This window comes from Terrapene carolina, unplaced genomic scaffold (assembly GCF_002925995.2).
Source record: "Terrapene carolina triunguis isolate 2854851 unplaced genomic scaffold, T_m_triunguis-2.0 Scaffold68, whole genome shotgun sequence".
Classification (NCBI taxonomy): domain Eukaryota; kingdom Metazoa; phylum Chordata; order Testudines; family Emydidae; genus Terrapene; species Terrapene triunguis.
This window is the reverse complement of record NW_020664419.1, coordinates 26,487,567-26,505,786: the sequence shown is the minus strand read 5'-3', so window position 1 is coordinate 26,505,786 and position 18,220 is coordinate 26,487,567. Positions and strand designations below refer to the sequence as shown.

The 18,220-nt window shown below is 42.4% G+C and overlaps 1 protein-coding gene across 4 annotated transcripts in view; it reads right to left on the bottom strand.

The window, feature by feature from the left end:
* The window catches only part of TBC1D22A (TBC1 domain family member 22A), a 441,804-nt gene that overhangs the window by 63,817 nt on the left and 359,767 nt on the right, over nucleotides 1-18,220 (bottom strand). The window lies entirely within an intron of this gene.

Here is an 18,220-nt window from a genome sequence, read left to right as displayed (position 1 = left end):
GTCTCTTTACATTAGAGATTCCCCCAAACAAAGCTGGAACTTTGAAGAAAACCTTTTGTGAAGATATAATGTCACTTACTGGATGGGTAGGAAACTTGCCATAAATTGTCCATTGAATGAATTATCACTTGCAATAAAAGGAAATACCTTCCCAAGATTTAAAAGGTCCAATGGAAAATCACCAGATATGTAGATCAAGCCCCTCCCTACAACTGCATGGAAGAAAAACTGCATAAAAGGCATAGCAAAATCCCTGTTCGTTGTTCTCTCTCGACTTAAAAGATCAGATTCTTCATCTGAGAGATCCAGTCTTCGCTGCAGGTCCTGAGATTCCAAACATCACGGCATCCCAATCCTGGCCCAAGATGAGCCCCCCTATTCAAGGAAGCAGTGTATAGTGACGTTTCTCTCCCAACAGAGTTTCTTTTAACTAAAAGTCATTTACAGACAAGAATCTGGGTTTTGGACCATAAAGGTCCGAAGTCCCATATATAAGCAGCTTTAGTAAAGCAAAGGCTTTCCTGGAAATCAAATATATCAAGAAAAAATCATCACCACACCAGAAGACTCCCTGGAAACTAAAGGAAAGATGAGATGAATCCCACTTTGCTCTAAAACACACAAAGATTTAAAAGTCAGTATTTACTACTAAGACTAGGGAATTTTTGTGCTTTGAACGAAGCCAAAATTTGGTTTTAGAAAGCTAAAATACTGCCTTTTTAGAATTCTGAACTCCCTTAGAGTTCAGATTCTTGCTCAATATACCCAGAACCCACGGTTCTGAATCCTGGAATTGAAATTCCAAATTAATAAACTTAACTTCTGTAGATACTATTAAGATATCCTGATACCAAATAAATACCAAGAAAGATTATATTGGAGCAGGAAAGAAATAGAGCCTTAAAGTAGCCTTAAGATTTGAAATCTTCTAAGAACCATAATTGAACTCAGTTACAGGATTTAAACCTAACATCTTGTGTAACTAAGTACTTGTTCCTAAATTCAATTATCTGTTTTCCACCTATAGAGCATTGTAATTGTGAGGAAATAATATTTGCATTTTTGGTATGTTAAGGATGATCTGACAGCCTTCTAAAGCTATTTTGCTGTTGCTTAAAGAAATAACACTGTACTTATAACTGTCTTGCCGTATATTTTCAAAAATTTGGACCTGTACTGTATGATGTTAGATCTTTGTGAAAAGTCATTGTTTGATGGTTAACTGTTGTTTTGTCTAAACTTAATTCCTCACTTTAAGTGCTACTGAGTGGTAGCAACTTTGTTAAATCACTGTTCTGCTCATACTTTGTAACTGACACACTCACCATCCTGCGGCTGTGCTGTCTTTGCCAGTGTGAGGGAGAATCACCTGCTGGTGAGAGATGTCTCGTCTGATGTCTCTCCCTTGTAACAATATATTGCATGTGAGAGTCAGAAAAGCTATCTTCTAACTTCACAATCTCACTTCACTCTGTGTGTGCGATAAAGTTCAGAATATTTTTATTTGATACTGATTTGGCATTGTGCATTTTTAACAACAAAGTTATATAACGTGTTGGATATTTCACTCCAAACTAGCCTCATTTCCATTTTTGTGGGTGATAATTTAGGGAATGCTTACGCTGCAAAGAAAACCTAGCAGCACCAGGTTTCAGAGACTGGATCAATTGACTTGGGCTTGTGGGGCTTGGGCAGCAAGGCTAAAAATAGCAGTATAGACTTCCAGGTTTGGGCTGGAGCCTGGGTTCTGAAACCCTGTGAGGAGGGGAGGATGTCACAGCCCAGGCTCCCGCCCAAGCCCAAACATCTACAATGCATATTTTTACCCCACAGCCCAAGCCAATTGACCCGGACTCAGACTCAGAGCTTGTCTTCACGTACAGCACTACGGCAGTGCAACTGCACCGCTGTAGCACTTTAGTGAAGATGCTATTACGCTGACAGGAGAGCTACTCCTGTCAGCGTAGTTAACCCACCTCCCCAAGAGGCTGTAGCTATGTCAACAGGAGAAGCTCTCTCGTTGACAGTGTTGTCTACACCGGGGTTAGGTTGGTATAGCTACGTCACTCAGTGGTGTGGATTTTTCACATCCCTGAACGATGCAGTTATACCGATACAGTAGTGGTTCTCAGTGAGCGGTACGTGTACCCCTGGGGGTACCCAGAGATCTTCCGGGGTACATCAACTCATCTAGATATTTGCCTAGTTTTACAACAGGCTACATAAAAAACACTAGAGAAGTCAGTACAAACTAAAATTTCATACAGACAATGACTTGTATACTGCTCTATATACTATACACTGAAATGTAAGCAAAATATTTATATTCCAATCAATTTATTTGATAATTATATGGTAAAAATGAGAAAGTTATGAATTTTTCAGTGATAGTGTGAATACAAGACACTCTTGTATTTTTAGGTCTGATTTTATAAGCAAATCGTTTTTAAGGGAGGTGAAATTTGGGGTATGCAAGAAAAATCAGACTCCTAAAAGGGGTACCTCGTCTGGAAAGATTGAAAGCCACTGTGCTATAGGTCTGTAGACCTGGCCTCAGGCACCACAGGGTTTTCTTTGCAATGTAGACATACCCTTAAATTGTTACAGGTTTACCTTTGTTTATTCCAATTACTAAGAGCATTGTTCTCCTTTAATTACCTTCCTGCATATTAATCTTGCTTGTGTTTATACTTTATGAATGTGCTTTGTCTGTGACCATCCAAACAGTTTCCTATTTATGCAAAGTAGCTGAAAGACAGAAGGACCTGTTCACACCTAACCAGTTTTGTAAACTGCTCACCTTTCTTCAATTTACACATCACCTAATACTCACTTAGAATCTATTACTATCTTTTACCATCTCCAAACTTTAGCCTGTTTAACCCACCAAACCCAAAACCTGTTTGTTCATTCTGCAGTGTTATTGTAACAGTTATGCTGTATGTGGTTATTGTATCTTTGCTTTCCATGTTATCATACTAACACACTTCATCTAGGCCAAGGGTGGGCAAAATACGGCCCGTGGGCTGGATCCGGCCTGTCTAACATTTCTGTCTGCCCACCAGGCTTGTTGGCTGCTCCCTCATATCTCCAGGCTGCTAAAAGTCCCACGGCGCAGCAGGGCACTCAGGCAGGTTGCCTTTCTGCTATGGCCTCATGCTGCTCCTGGAAGTGGCCGGCTGCTGCTGGCATGTCTCTGCGCACCCCTGGCAGAGTGTGTGGTGGGGAGACGGCTCCACATGCTGCCCCCGCCCCCAGCATCGTCCTCACAGCTCCCATTGGCCAGAAACCACCGCTGGGAGCTGCCTGTGGTAAGTGCTTCCTGGCCCGGGCCTGCCCCTTTCCCCCCCCCCCCCCGCCCCAGTTCAGAACCCCCTCCTACATCCAAACTCCCTCCCAGACCCCGCACCCCAATCTTCTGCCTAGCCTGGACCCCCCTCCTGGACCAAACTCCATCCCAGAGCTCACACCCCTCACCCTCTCCTGCACCCCAACACCCTGTACCAGCATGGAGCATGTATGTAAACACTGCTCAATTTTGAGCTATAGTGGTCATATGTCTAAATGTGCCTTAAGAATTATGATTAGTTCTAGAATTCTATATTCTTGAGAGAATTTAGAAGAATTACTAGTTGTTTTATTAATCTTGTTTAAGTTGGTATGATTTTCAAGTATATCAGCACATTTAGCTTATCAGTTTTTATCATAATTGTTTTTATTTGGTTTAAGATTTTTGATATTAAGGTAAGTTATAGTGTTGTAAACTAGTTATTTTCATTGAATTTATCTTGGCTATTTGATATTATACTTAAGTTGTTCATTGAATTGTTAATGATGCTTAATGATTAGTCTCTCTCAATAGGAGACAAATACGCTGATCTGTTTAAGGCCTTAAGTAATTAATTGAATAACATGGTTGTTGATTTTATGGCTTTTTGAATTTTACCCATCTATGATACTAGTTCTACCATAGTTAAATCACATTTTATGGTGATTTCGTCTTATGTTTTAAGATGTCATCATTAATCAGAAGCTGATTTTAAATATTGATATATTGCATTTTATTTACTTTTCTTTTACGTGATATAAAGGATTTGCATAATCCTTGTCAATGTAATTGTTTATTGGTTTCTTTTCTCATTTTTAAATTATTTAAATGTTTTCTTTGTTTCAAAGTCAAGTTCAATTGTTTATTCTGGGGCATCCTTTAGTGTTTAGAAAAAAAGAATCTTTAGTAAATTTTATGTGGACTACCTTCTTAGGCAGTCTTACAAATAACCATAAGCAATAAAACCATCTTTTGATTAGGTTTTTCTGAACTAGTCTAATGAGAAGCAATTAATTAATTCAATTTAATTGTTGTTTCATCCAATTATCAATTTTGATAATTGTTTGTTTTCTTTTGGCAATTTTACTTGAAAATTGTCTGGCATCCAACCTCTTCCTACCCCCACAGTATTCACTGAACACGTTTGAGCAAAAAGAGAAGGATTCAGGGCCGCAGTTTCCAATCAAATAATTGATATTTATTTAGATGAAAAAATAAAATTGTACATACAGTACTAGTTTTCATAAGAGATCGGTAAGCAAAAGTGCCTGGACATCTTTCGTTAAAGCCTCAAGGAGAAGTGAGTATTTTAACACTAGCAAGACACTGCAGAAAGACACACTAATTTGGATCAACAACCTCTTATTTATTAATTTGTATTACCATAATACCTAGGAGCCCAAGTCATAGACCAGGACCCCACTGTGTTAGGCACTGTCACCACTGCAACATATTCTCTTATCCCTTAATCTAGGGTGCAATTTTGCAATTTATTCCTGTAGAAGATGTTTATACAAATCTTTGATGGAGTCTCCAAGAAGTATTGGACATTCTATTTCTTTAGAAAAAATTCAGTCATGTTTGTTTTGTTGGGAATTTTTGTTCACATGAAGGAGTGACTGAACAAAGGTAACAGTCCAAAGAAAGATAAATGCAGCCTGGAAAGCCCTTTGCAGTGAAACAAGCCAATGATATTGCATTCCAGAGAACTACTAGTCAGGCCCAAGAATGAAATAAAACAGCGATCGGCAACCTTTGGCACGTGGCTCGCCAGGGTAAGTACCCTGGCGGGCCGGGCTATTTACCTGCCGCGTCTGCAGGTTCGGCCGATCGCGGCTCCCACTGGCCACAGTTCACCGCTTCAGGAAGCCGCGGCCAGCACATCCCTCGGCCCGCGCCACTACCCGCAGCCCCCATTGGGCTAGGATGGCGAGCCACGGCCAGTGGGAGCCGTGATCAGCCAAACCTGTGGACGGTGCAGGTAAACATACTGGCCCAGCCCGCCAGGGTGCTTACTTTGGCGAGCCGCGTGCCAAAGGTTGTTGATCCCTGAAATAAAAGAACAAGAAAATTTGTCACTCTTTTTTTTTTTATAAAGTACTTAGGAAAAAGAAAGGTTAATTGCTTGGAACAGTTAAATATTTTTGCTCTGTTTTGACTGATTCAGAATTGTACGTGCAATACATTTCCTTTGCTTATGTCTAGAAATACATATCTTGCCAATTTCATTCACTATTTAAATGGAAAAAAATATGACCACTACAAGTGCACTGCTCTTCTCCTTTTTCACCAGGAATAAAATAATCTTGTCCTTCAAATGTTATTGGAACCACATGCTTTAAAATTCTGACTGAGGTTGTTTTGTTACAATAATGAAAGCACAAATGGAGTCTGTTTTATACAAAGGAGCTGCTTTCTCTGTTTGTGTGGAGATGACTTATGGGAAATACATATCTCTGCAGACAAAGTAATTTTTTCCCCAGAGATCAGAAAAATTACTAGCAAGCAGGTTACAGTGTATGTTCTCCTGTACTGCTCCACAGTATTAGTTTTCACTGGTTTGATAAGATTCCAGTACTATAATATTCTCCAGCAAAGGTTACTGTACATTCCAAATTTTGGTACGTGATACATCAGGTATACTGAATGCTACTAACAAGCCATAAAATAGGTCTTTTGTTGGGCTTCCAGAAATAAGATTCACAGCTCAGTTATTTTCAGCTTTTATACAAATGTTTAAAATCATTTATTAGTAAGGTCTCTTCCTGTTTCAGCAAGGAAAAAGGGGGACAGAGTTTGGTCAGACTAGTAGCGGGACGGCCACCTCCTTTAAATATCATATCTCAACCACATCCCACTACTGTATGTGGCATGTGGTTGAGATATGATGAGAGTTTATGGTCGCAAAGGAGCCAAACTTGCCCAGGAGTCTAAAGAACCAAGACTTGCAACTAGCATGCATGATTCCATGCTGTCCAGTCCAGTCTGTTTACATAGACAGTGGGATATCTGTACCACAATCACAGAATTCAAAGGGGGATATCAGGTCTAATGTCTGTTTTGCATTTAACTAAGGGAAGTATTTTCATTCCTCTTGCAAATACAAGCATTGGAGTAAGAAAAAAGGATGTTGCAGTAATCAAGACACAAGATGGTAAGAGCCTGGACAAGAGTTTTAGCTGTGTAGATGGGTAGGAAAGGCCATATCTTGGAGATATTATACAGAAAGAATTGGCTAGCTTGGATGTGAGGACCTAGAGAGGCCTGAGTCTAAGATGATATCAAGCTTATGAGCCTGCATGACAGACAGGATGGTGATGTTGTCCATTGTGAACAAGAAAGGAAGTACTGTAGTGGGAAGGGTTTTGGCAGAGACAGGCAGACATTTTAGTTTGGACAGAAGACAGGTCTAATCTCTTGAAACGGGATATATTTAAATTCCAATGAGTACCTGGATTTCTATTCTTATTTATTTATAAAATTTCATTCAAGAGATACACATTCAACAGCACGGCACGAGGGAAGAGATCATATCTCAAATAACCAACAAGCTCAATTTCAATTAATAAAAACTTTATACATTTGCACTCTAGACACCGTACAGAGTATGGCTGTTAAGGTCAAGTCAACACCTTGAATTACACTTGAACAAACGAAGATAGTGTAACAACAATTTGTAAAGATTAATTATGCAGAACTCACATCACTTTATTGTGAGACAATGTGATACAGGACTGGTTATGTTGAACTGTCTGTATATAACTATCTAGGGCATAACTAATGGGTCAAATTGTGCTCTCCCACCGGTGTAAATCCAGAATAATTCACTAGGGACCAGATCCTCAACTTGTGTAAATTTCTGTAGCTAAGTTAAAACCAGTGGAGATATACCAGTTTACATCAGTCAAGGACCTGGACCTAAATCACTGAAGTCAATAAAGTCACTCTGGACTTACTGCAGAATTTGGTCCCTAATTATTTTCATTTCCATATGCTTAAAACATTATACTATGCTTAATGCTATTAAAATCAGCAGAAAGTCATATTTTTCCTTTTGCATGTTAATACCACATATTCTCAATTTAATGCATGAATATTTTCTTTTTAACAGCACCACCCATTCTCACAGCTATTTCTTTTGAATCTATGAAAATTTCAGAATTATAGCAGCAGTTAGGGAAATGAACATGCTTACGAATATGAAGGAACTCATCATTTAGCTCTGTGATGAGTTAAACACAGACCAGACAAGTTAAATGAATTTTACATCTTGCACTCAAATCTTAAGGCATTTTAAAAATGTTCAACATATAATATATATGTACTTGGGGGTTGGTCTAATGGAGAGCACTTTTACAACTAAGTGAAAGACTAGAAATCAAGGGTTACCTGGTGTTTCTCACTACTCAGCTGTTTAGAAGCTCTACACAAAATTGACTATCTCAAACCATGCAGGGAAGGATGTGAAAATTGTGTCATATTTTAACTTCAGCTATTGTCCGTCTGAGATATTGCTTTTTTATTTTCCATCTGTGAGATAAACTACTTTGAGTGAGGTATGGAAATATGGAATTATGAACCCAAACTGCCTCAGTGGAGTCAGTAACTGAACTCCAGTTTAGTTAGGTCCTATATGTTGATGACAACAGCCAAGAATAAAATGCCAGGTCCTGCATTGTGAAGAGCAATTGTTGTATGGTGAACTACTGAATGAAGTCATTATGAGTTGAGCGTGTTCAACATGTTTCAGACTGGGGGAGGAGGGATAGCTCAGTGGTTTGAGCATTGGCCTGCTAAACCCAGGGTTGTGAGTTCAATCCTTGAGGGAGCCACTTAGGGATCTGGGGCAAAATCAGTACTTGGTCCTGCTAGTGAAGGCAGGGGGCTGGACTCGATGACCTTTCAAGGTCCCTTCCAGTTCTAGGAGATAGGATATCTCCATTAATTTATTTATTTATATTCAAATTACTGTTTAGAGAGAGAGGAGTATGTAACTTTGCTGAACTCATTATGCAAGGTAAAGTCAAAGCCCAGATGTTGGTTTTCCATAGCAATTCATGAAATAGAATATAAAAAGATGCTAACAAACTTCAAACTACTGGTAATAACTAGTTTACACCACAATCCTGCAGTGCATTTCAATAAGGGTGCACCTGCATACATACATTCAATTACAGGATAAAGCCTTAAATTTTACAAACAAAATCATCTTCAAAACTTCAAATTCCTGAGATTAAAGATGTAACAGACCAACTACTAAGACTTGATCTAAGTTTCATCAATATAAATCTGGAGTAATGCCATTCATTTAATCTTTGATAGTTATTCTGGATTTACATCTGTAGACTGGAATCAGTCCTGATAATTTATATATGTGCATGTACACACACACACACACACACAAACACAATTTAAAAGGTGTAAATATACTTGGCCCAATGTAGACTCTTTGGGTAGAAAAAGAGTAAAAGGATGAAGTGTGAACTCTACTATTTTAAATCATGCAGAACAAAGGATAATGTGAGGGGAAAAAATGGCAAAATCTGGTATAACAACATGATTAATGAGTAAGTACACAAAATGCAAGAATTATAAATCTTTCTACAAATAGATGACTGATAATAAATTTTGAAGCTCTAAAACAAGAAAATTGTGTGAACATGTGTAAATAACTTTGCTTTATCCTGCTGGATACTGTACTTTCTTTTAGAAGGTTTATTCTAGGCAAACTGATTTAACAGGTACTTTCAAGTTTTAAGGTGTCTTTACTATCGTGAAGCTATCACCATATAACTAGAGGGTTTGCAGAGGCAAATTATGGGTTCAGAATTGCATTAAAGAACATCAATGACCACTCCATAGTTACAGTTGAAAATATTATGCACCTGATTTCCAACCCCCAACCAAACTTTCTCAAACAGAAACCAGTCCACCTGAAATTTCACATGCCACTTCTCACCTTCTCAAGTATAGAATCAAAAAGCTCTATTCACTACAGGTCTCATGAGAATGACGACATTATTTGAACACATTCCCAACATTTGCCTCTGGTTGTTTACAAGTAGTATGTAAACTTACTATTCAGTTAATGCCTCATTTCAATACATGTCAGAAATTTCAAACTAACATTGACATTAGCTGTCATACATTTAGAAGATACAGCACAAATCTAAATAAAATACCAAGCAATGTCCAAATACCAAAGCATATATATGCTACTTAATAAAATCAGCTAGAACGCAAAAGTTTACAGAAGAAATGTTTTCTTATTTTGGACAGATTGTGATCCTGTAAATATGCTATGTTGTTTAGACAAATATACATTTAAATACTGATAATTATCACATTTAAACCCTCAAATCCATGGAAATTAAGCTTTTAGGGCTGGAATACGGCTGGCTAGTGCAGGCATGCAAGAAGGAAGATGCAAGAAATAAAAGGGTTAGTGGGGAGTCACAGCACTGGACTCTCCAAGGCCTCCTCCAGCTCCTAGTGAACCAGAACTGATACAGAAAGTGGGAGCAGGGAAAGACTGGTAAGGGAAGAGCAACCACATGAAAGCTGATCTGGCGGCATCTGCTCTCAGAAGCATTCTGGCTAACTCAGAAATGAGATGCCTTTGTGCTTTGGGACCTGCTCCTGCAGCACAGTCACTCCCTATACCCCAAAGAGACTGAAGCATTAAAACCAAGAATAGTGTGAATATTTAGTATGAAATCTTGGCTCACACTCCCAGCCCATGGTGTAAAGGTCAGAGCACAGAACTGAGAACAAGGAACTCCAAAATTCTAATTCTGGTTATAGCACTGTTTCTCTTTTCAACAATATTTGCTTTATAATATAGGCCAGGGATCAGCAACCTTTGGCACGTGGCTCGCCAGGGTAAGCGGGCTGAGGGATGTGCTGGCCGCGGCTTCCTGCAGGCCTCATTGACCTGGAGCAGCGAACCACGGCCAGTGGAAGCCACGATCAGCCGAACCTACGGACGTGGCAGGTAAACAACCCAGCCCGGCCAGCCAGGGTGCTGCCGATTGCCGATCCCTGATATAGGCTAACTGCATTATTTTTTTAAGCTGCCACTCTTCGACCTTAAGAAATTCATTGCAATCAAACAACTATATTAGGTCATTTCAAAACTGCATGCAAAACATTGCTGTCTGTCTGAGACTTTGGGTATGTCTACACTACGAGGGTAATTCGATTTTACTTAAATCGAATATGTGGAATCGATATTGCAAAGTCGAACGTGTGTGTCCACACTAAGGACACACTAAGGACAGTAATTCGACTTTGTGAGTCCACACTAAGGGGGCGAGCGTCGATATTGGAAGCGGTGCACTGTGGGCAGCTATCCCACAGTTCCCGCAGTCCCCGCTGCCCATCGGAATTCTGGGTCGAGCCGCCAATGCCTTCTGGGTAAAAAAAATTTGTCGTCATCCGTCCGTCACTAACGCCCTCCCTCCCTCCATGAAAGCGCCGGCGGGAAATCAGTTCGCGCACTTTTCTGGTCAGTGACAGCGCGGACGCCACAGCACTGCGATCATGGATCACGCTGCGACCATCGCTGCACTTGTGGCCGTTCTCAACACCTCGCAGCTTATCATACACCTTTCCCTGAGGCAGATGCAGAGAAATCGGGCGAGGAGGCTACGGCACCGCCGTGAGAGCCTGAAGTCGGAGAGTGGCACAGAGCTGTCAGAAACCACGAGCCCCAGCGCCCAGGACATCACGGTGGCAATGGGGCATGTGGATTTTGTTGAACGGCGATTCTGGGCCCGGGAAACAAGCACGGACTGGTGGGACCGTATAGTGCTTCAGGTCTGGGATGAATCCCAGTGGCTGCGAAACTTTCGCATGCGGAAGGGGACTTTCCTCGAACTTTGTGAGTTGCTGTCCCCTGCCCTGAAGCGCAAGGACACCCGCATGCGAGCAGCCCTCACTGTCCAGAAGCGAGTGGCCATAGCCCTCTGGAAGCTTGCAACGCCGGACAGCTACCGGTCAGTCGCGAACCACTTTGGTGTGGGCAAATCTACCGTGGGGGTTGTTGTCATGCAAGTAGCCAAGGCAATCGTGAAGGTACTGCTCCCAAAGGTAGTGACCCTGGGAAACGCGCAGGTCATCATAGATGGCTTTGCCGCGATGGGATTTCCAAACTGCGGAGGGGCTATCGATGGGACTCACATCCCTATCCTGGGACCGGACCACCAGGCCAGCCAGTACATCAATAGAAAGGGCTACTTTTCAATGGTGCTGCAAGCACTGGTGGACCATCGGGGACGGTTTACAAACATCTACGTCGGATGGCCGGGCAAGGTTCATGACGCTCGTGTGTTCAGGAACTCTGGTCTGTTTAGACGGCTGCAGGAAGGTATTTACTTCCCAGACCACAAAATAACTCTTGGGGATGTGGAGATGCCTACAGTCATCCTCGGGGACCCAGCCTACCCGCTAATGCCCTGGCTCATGAAGCCCTATACTGGCGCCCTGGACACAGAAAAAGAACTGTTCAACTACCGTCTCAGCAAGTGCAGAATGGTGGTGGAGTGTGCTTTTGGCCGTCTCAAAGGGAGATGGAGAAGCTTACTCACTCGCTGTGATCTCAGTGAAACCAATATCCCCATCGTTATTGCAGCTTGCTGTGTGCTCCACAATCTATGTGAGAGCAAGGGGGAGACCTTTATGGCGGGGTGGGAGCTAGAGGCAAATAGCCTGGCTGCTGATTACGTCCAGCCAGACAGCCGGGCCATTAGAAGATCCCAGCGGGACGCCCTGTGCATCCGGGAGGCTTTGAAAGCTAGGTTCCTGAGTGAGCAGGGCAACCAGTGACTTTTCAGTTTGTGGACAGAGAAGCTGAACCTGCCCCCCTTTCTTTACCCAGTTCATTTTGACTATCCTCTCCAGTTACATACCCCCTTCACCCCCTTCCCCTTCCCAAAAAATAAAATCATTTCGATTTTGTTAATGAACAGCGTTGTCTGTATTGCTGTTTTCGCGGGAATATTTTAAACCGGGGACGCAGACTGTGGCGGGGGGCGGGTTCAGTGTTCTGATGCAAATGATGCTTCTAAACTCCCGGAATGACAGGCTCCGCACTGGTGGACTGGTTATTTCAATGGAGAACATGAAAAACACCTCCCAGACTGACCAGGGTAACCAGTGACTGCACTGTGTATGTGTCCTGATGCTGGACCTGACACCGCCTCTGTACCCTGCTAAAGGTCACTGTCCTGCCCAATTACCAAGCCCCTTCCCCCCCTCCAGACAGACTCTCCCTCAAAAGAACCTGACTGAAACAGTAATGGAGAGAAACAAACATTTTATTGCGAACCAGACATGAAACGTGGGGTGTGAAACTTGGACGGGGGCTTCTGTGAGGTGGGTGGGAAAGGACTTATGAAATTTTGGGGAATGTCAGCCTTCTAGTGCTAGAGCAGTCTGCAGGGGTTGACTGAAAGTTTTAACGGCCCTTGCCGCCCCTCCTTCTTTGGAGTTTGGGTGAGGGTGGTGTGGGACTTGGTGGCGGGTGAGGGCGGTTACAGATAGACTGCAGCGGGGCTCTGTCCTCCTGCCTCCGGTCTTGCAGAACATCCACAAGGCGCCGGAGCGTGTCCGTTTGCTCCCTCATTAGTCCAAGCAGCTTTTCAGTAGCCTGTTGGTCCTCCTGACGCCACCTCTCCTCCCGTTCCATGACTGCTCGGTGCATTTGTGACAAGTTCTCCCTCCACTGTGTCTGCTGGGCTGCCTGGGCTCGGGAGCAGTCCATTAGTTCTGAGAACATGTCTTCACGCGTCTTCTTCTTCCTCCGCCTAATCTGCGCTAGCCTCTGGGAGTGTGCTGAGAGGCTGGGTTGGGAGACAGTCGCAGATGTGTCTGTGTGAATTGTGAAAAGGGAGTGAATTCCTGAGACAGATAAATGAAATTGTATACAAAGAACCTAGTCTTTCTCTGTGAACAAGACCATGCACTGCACCTCTCACATGCGCACTCAGGACAAGGTCGAATTTTCGGCCGTCGCCTTCAGTGCCTGTGGACTTGCGGAGGTCTTGGACTGTTCAGAGAACTGTGGCTGGAGACCTGAACTTCTGGAGCGGGCAATAATGGTAAGCCGCAGACTTGTGGCTGCTTAAAACTCCAGCAGTAGCACTGGCCTCCTTTCACATTGAAAGCAATGCCAGTCTCTGCTGCCAGCAATCAGGACAGCATCAACTCTGCCCCTGTCCCACCCCCTCGCGGCTGTCCCAGGGAAAGATCCCTGTATGCTGCCCCTCTCCCTCCACCGCGTGGCTGTAAAGCAGTCCCAATACTAACATTCCTCTCCCTAATTCAAAGCAGGGCGTCATGAGCGACATCACCCTCCTGAGGATCCCGGACACCCAGAGAGAACGCATGCTGCGGGAAAGCATGCAGAAACCGGGGCCGTATGCCGCCATGCTATGTCGGGCCATGATCCCGGAGTACTTGATTGTGGCGTGGAGGGGGCATGTCTGCTACCACGGAGGGCCCACTAAGATCGCCCTACCCCGGAACCTGATCAACAGGCTTGAGCTCTACCTCCACGAGACCTACGAGGAGTTCTCCTACGAGGATTTCTCGTCGATCCCCGGCCACATTGACCGGATTTTCGCGTAGGTGCACTGGGACTATGGAGTGGAGCGTCTTGGGCCTGGGAATCATGGAGTAACGGACATTGTGAAAATTTTTTAAAACACTTGGGACTAAATTGAGAAGAGCCCAAGACAGAGAAATCATGAAAACCCATTTGTTACCTTTGTAAATATTCCTGTTTTGTACCTGATTATTTTTTTACTAGTTTACAGAACTTTTATAAATGTACATTGTTAATAGTATAAATATTACCGTTCTGTTTTAAATAAATGTTTACATGTTTACAGCACTTACTGCTTGATCCTTCCCCTGATTCTGTGTCCGGGGTAAGGGATGGGGACGGTTGGTACGGGATCTCGGTAAGGGTGATGAAGAGCTCCTGGCTGTCGGGGAAATCAGCGGTGCCAGCGCTGTCGACTGCCTCGTCCTCCTCATCTCCTTCTTCATCTTCCCCGTCCGCTGTCATGTCCGACGAGGAACCGGCCGCGGACATGATCCCATCCTCGGAGTCCACGGTCAGGGGTGGGGTAGTGGTGGCGGCCGCTCCCAGGATGGAATGCAGTGCCTCGTAGAAACGGGATGTGTGGGGCTGGGATCCGGAGCGTCCGTTAGCCTCTTTTGTTTTTTGGTAGCCTTGTCTCAGCTCCTTGATTTTCACGCGGCACTGCGTTGCATCCCGGCTGTAGCCTCTCTCTGCCATGGCTTTGGAGATCTTCTCGTAGATCTTAGCATTCCTTCTTTTGGAGCGCAGCTCTGAAAGCACGGACTCATCGCCCCACACTGCGATGAGATCCAAGACTTCCCGATCAGTCCATGCTGGGGCCCTCTTTCTATTAGATTGCACGGCCATCTCTGCTGGAGAGCTCTGCATAGTTGCCACTGCTGCTGAGCTCCCCTCGATGTCCAAAGAGGAACTGAGATTCAAACTGCCCAGACAGGAAAATGAAAATGAATTCAAATTTTCCCGGGGGTGTGGCTGGTCAGAGCATCCGAGCTCGGACTGCTGTCCAGAGCGTCAACAGAGTGGTGCACTGTGGGATAGCTCCCGGAGCTATTACCGTCGATTTCCATCCACACCTAGCCTAATTCGATATGGCCATGTCGAATTTAGCGCTAATCCTCTCGTTGGGGAGGATTACAGAAATCGATTTAAAGAGAGCTTTATGTCGAACTAAATGGCTTCCTGGTGTGGACGGGTGCAGGGTTAATTCGATATAACGGCGCTAAAGTCGACATAAAAGCCTAGTGTAGACCAGGCCTTTGTCAAATTTCAAATTGGGAGCAAATGTTTCTTATAAGTAAGTTATAAGAAGTGCAAAATGGAAATGGTCACAAACAAGTAATTCAGTAGTGTAGCAAGCAAAATCAGGATTAGCTACAGTAAAACAGAGCAATGGACATTTTTACAGAGTATCTAAAATCTAGTGTTTTCTTTTCTCTTTGAACACTGAAGATTGAATGGGTTTTGAGGAATCATTAAACACTGCATATTAGTGAACTCTACAAAAGTAAGACAAAAGCTGATACAAAGAGCTTGGCTTGTGGTTTCACACAAAAATAAACCTGTTAAAAGTTCTACATTGTTTTGGTTTTTTTACACATCTCTAAACGACTGGATAGGAGTCAGAAGAAATAGTAAACCTGCTCAAAAGGCATGAAATGAAATGAAAGACATACTAATGTACGTGTAAAAAAATCACAACTTTGTAATATGATAGTTATATTATCAGTGCTAGATTCACACACCTCTTTTAAGATCTCTTGTAAAACTATTGAGAATATGAGTGGCATTCTGGAGCCTTAAACTTCCCCCTGCAGAAAATTTCTACTTTTTGGTCAAAATCCAGAAAATTGGATTATGAAATGCTGCCTTAATGCCTTAAGGGAGTTGTAATTAGGGTGTCTCCTGCCCCTATTGTTCTCAATGGGTGGGATTCCCTGGCTAGACTGCATCTCCCATGTTGCACCATGATCTCTCCAACTTGCTGAGCTGCTGTGGTACATCTTGGGTGAGGGTAGCTCAGATTCAGAGCCAGTCCCACAGAAGAGAATGGGGGCATGAGACACCCAGTCTACAACTCTGTGAGGCACCGTGGTGGCATTTCCAAACCATACTTTTTGGTTTTTGCATAATTTTTTGCTGAAAATTTCATTTTCAGCCAAAATTTTCCAATTTTCAGGAATTTTTTGTTTTATTTTTGTGTATTAGATTTTTTTTATGAAAAAAGTCAAAATTCTCAGTGGAAAACAAACACTTTTAGAAAAAAAAATGTTCCATCAAAAGAGTTTTGTATTGAAAAGCAGTTTTGATGGAAATATTTTGATCAACCCTACCAACAAATTTGTTAAAACAAAACAAAACAAACAAAACCCCTCCTGTAGGGCAGGAGAAATGCAGAAGATCTTTTCTATTGGTAACTAACAATTTCAAATCACAATGGATAATCAAATTAGGTGGATATTTCTGCTGAAGTGTTGAGCAATAAAACTAATAATGTTGATATTTTAATTGTCATCACAGGCTTGCGAGCTAACATCACACAGAAGACAGGAGAAGTTCACGCTTCTCTTACAGATACTGGATCAAGTTGTCCATCTACAGACTCAGCTAGACAAAAGTGCACACATTAGCATTCAGAATGTTTTGTTTGTAACTATAAGGCCTAGACTTTTTTAAAAATACAAGAACTTTAATGTTGCTGAAGCTGAGATGTCACAAGCACAAACAATTTGACTGGCTATAAGGAGCCTGTCGGTTATCCACCACAACTGTAGACCACAAATGACACACAAATACACTAGCCCAGTGGCTCTCAATCTTTCCAGACTAGTGTACTCCTTTCAGGAGTCTGATTTGTCTTGCACACTCCAAGTTTCATCTCACTTAAAAACTACTTGCTTACAAAATCAGAAATAAAAATACAAAAGTGACAGCACACTATTACTGAAAAATTGCTGACTTTCTCATCTTTACCATATAATTATCAAATAAATTGATTGGAATATAAATATTGTACTTACATTTCAGTGTATAGTATATAGAGCAGTATAAACAAGTCATTGTCTGCATGAAATTTTAGTTTGTACTGACTTCACTAGTGCTTTTTATGTAGCCTGTTGTAAAACTAGGCAACTACCTAGATGAGCGGATGTACCCCCCTGAAGACCACTGCGAACCCCTGGTTGAGAACTACTGCACTAAGCAATGAATTACAATCTGTACATACCCCTCAATTTAGTATAAAACCCAATCTAACACTCTTAGGTGGATATCAAAATAAATATTATAATTGAATTTAGGTATATTAGAGCCTCTCTAGAGGTTTCCTACTTTTTTGGAATTATTCTGATTTCTGAGCAGTCTGCCCATAAAAATGCCTTTGTTGCTTCATTCTGTTCATCAGGACTACAAGGATTTTTATAATCAGTAGTCTCTAGAACCAGAACAGCTGGTAGATAGTCAGTATGGATTACATCCTGGGCTTTTGCTGTTTTTCCATACTGGCAAAATCTCTCCACTCTACTCTCATGAGCTGTGTCAATGAACAATGTGTGGGTGTTCCATCAATAAAAGCTCAATAGGCTGTGGCTGGAGACAAAAAGAGGACATGCCTCTGCTGCGAAGTAGGGAAAAGGAAATATTTCTTTATTTAAAATCACAAATTAAATCAGTTAAGCAGGGATCATAGCTCACAGTCAGGTGTGGGCTGGGGTCAGTCTTCATAACCACTTAACCATAGAATCATAGGACTGGAAGGGACCACGAGAGGTCATCTAGTTCAGTTCCCAGCACTCATGGCAGGACTAAGCATTATCTAGACCCTCCCTGACAGGTGTTTGTCTAACCAGCTCTTAAAAATATCCAATGATGCAAATTGCACAACCTCCCTAGGCAATTTATTCCAGTGCTTAACCACCCTGACAGTTAGGAAGTTTTTCCTAATTTCCAACCTAAACCTCCCTTGCTGCAATTTAAGCCCATTGCTTCTTGTCCTACCCTCAGAGGTTAACAGCAGCAATTTTTCTCTCTCTTCCCTGTAACAACCTTGTATGTACGTGAAAACTGTTATCCTCTCAGTCTTCTCTTTTCCAGAATAAACAAACCCAATTTTTTCAATCTTCCCTCACAGGTCATGTGTTCTAGACCTTTAATCATTTTTGTTGCTTTTCTCTGGACTTTCTCCAATTTGTTCACATCTTTCCTGAAATGTGGTGCCCAGAACTGGACACAATACTCCAGTTGAGGTCCAATCAGTGCAGAGCAGAGCAGAAGAATTACTTCTCATG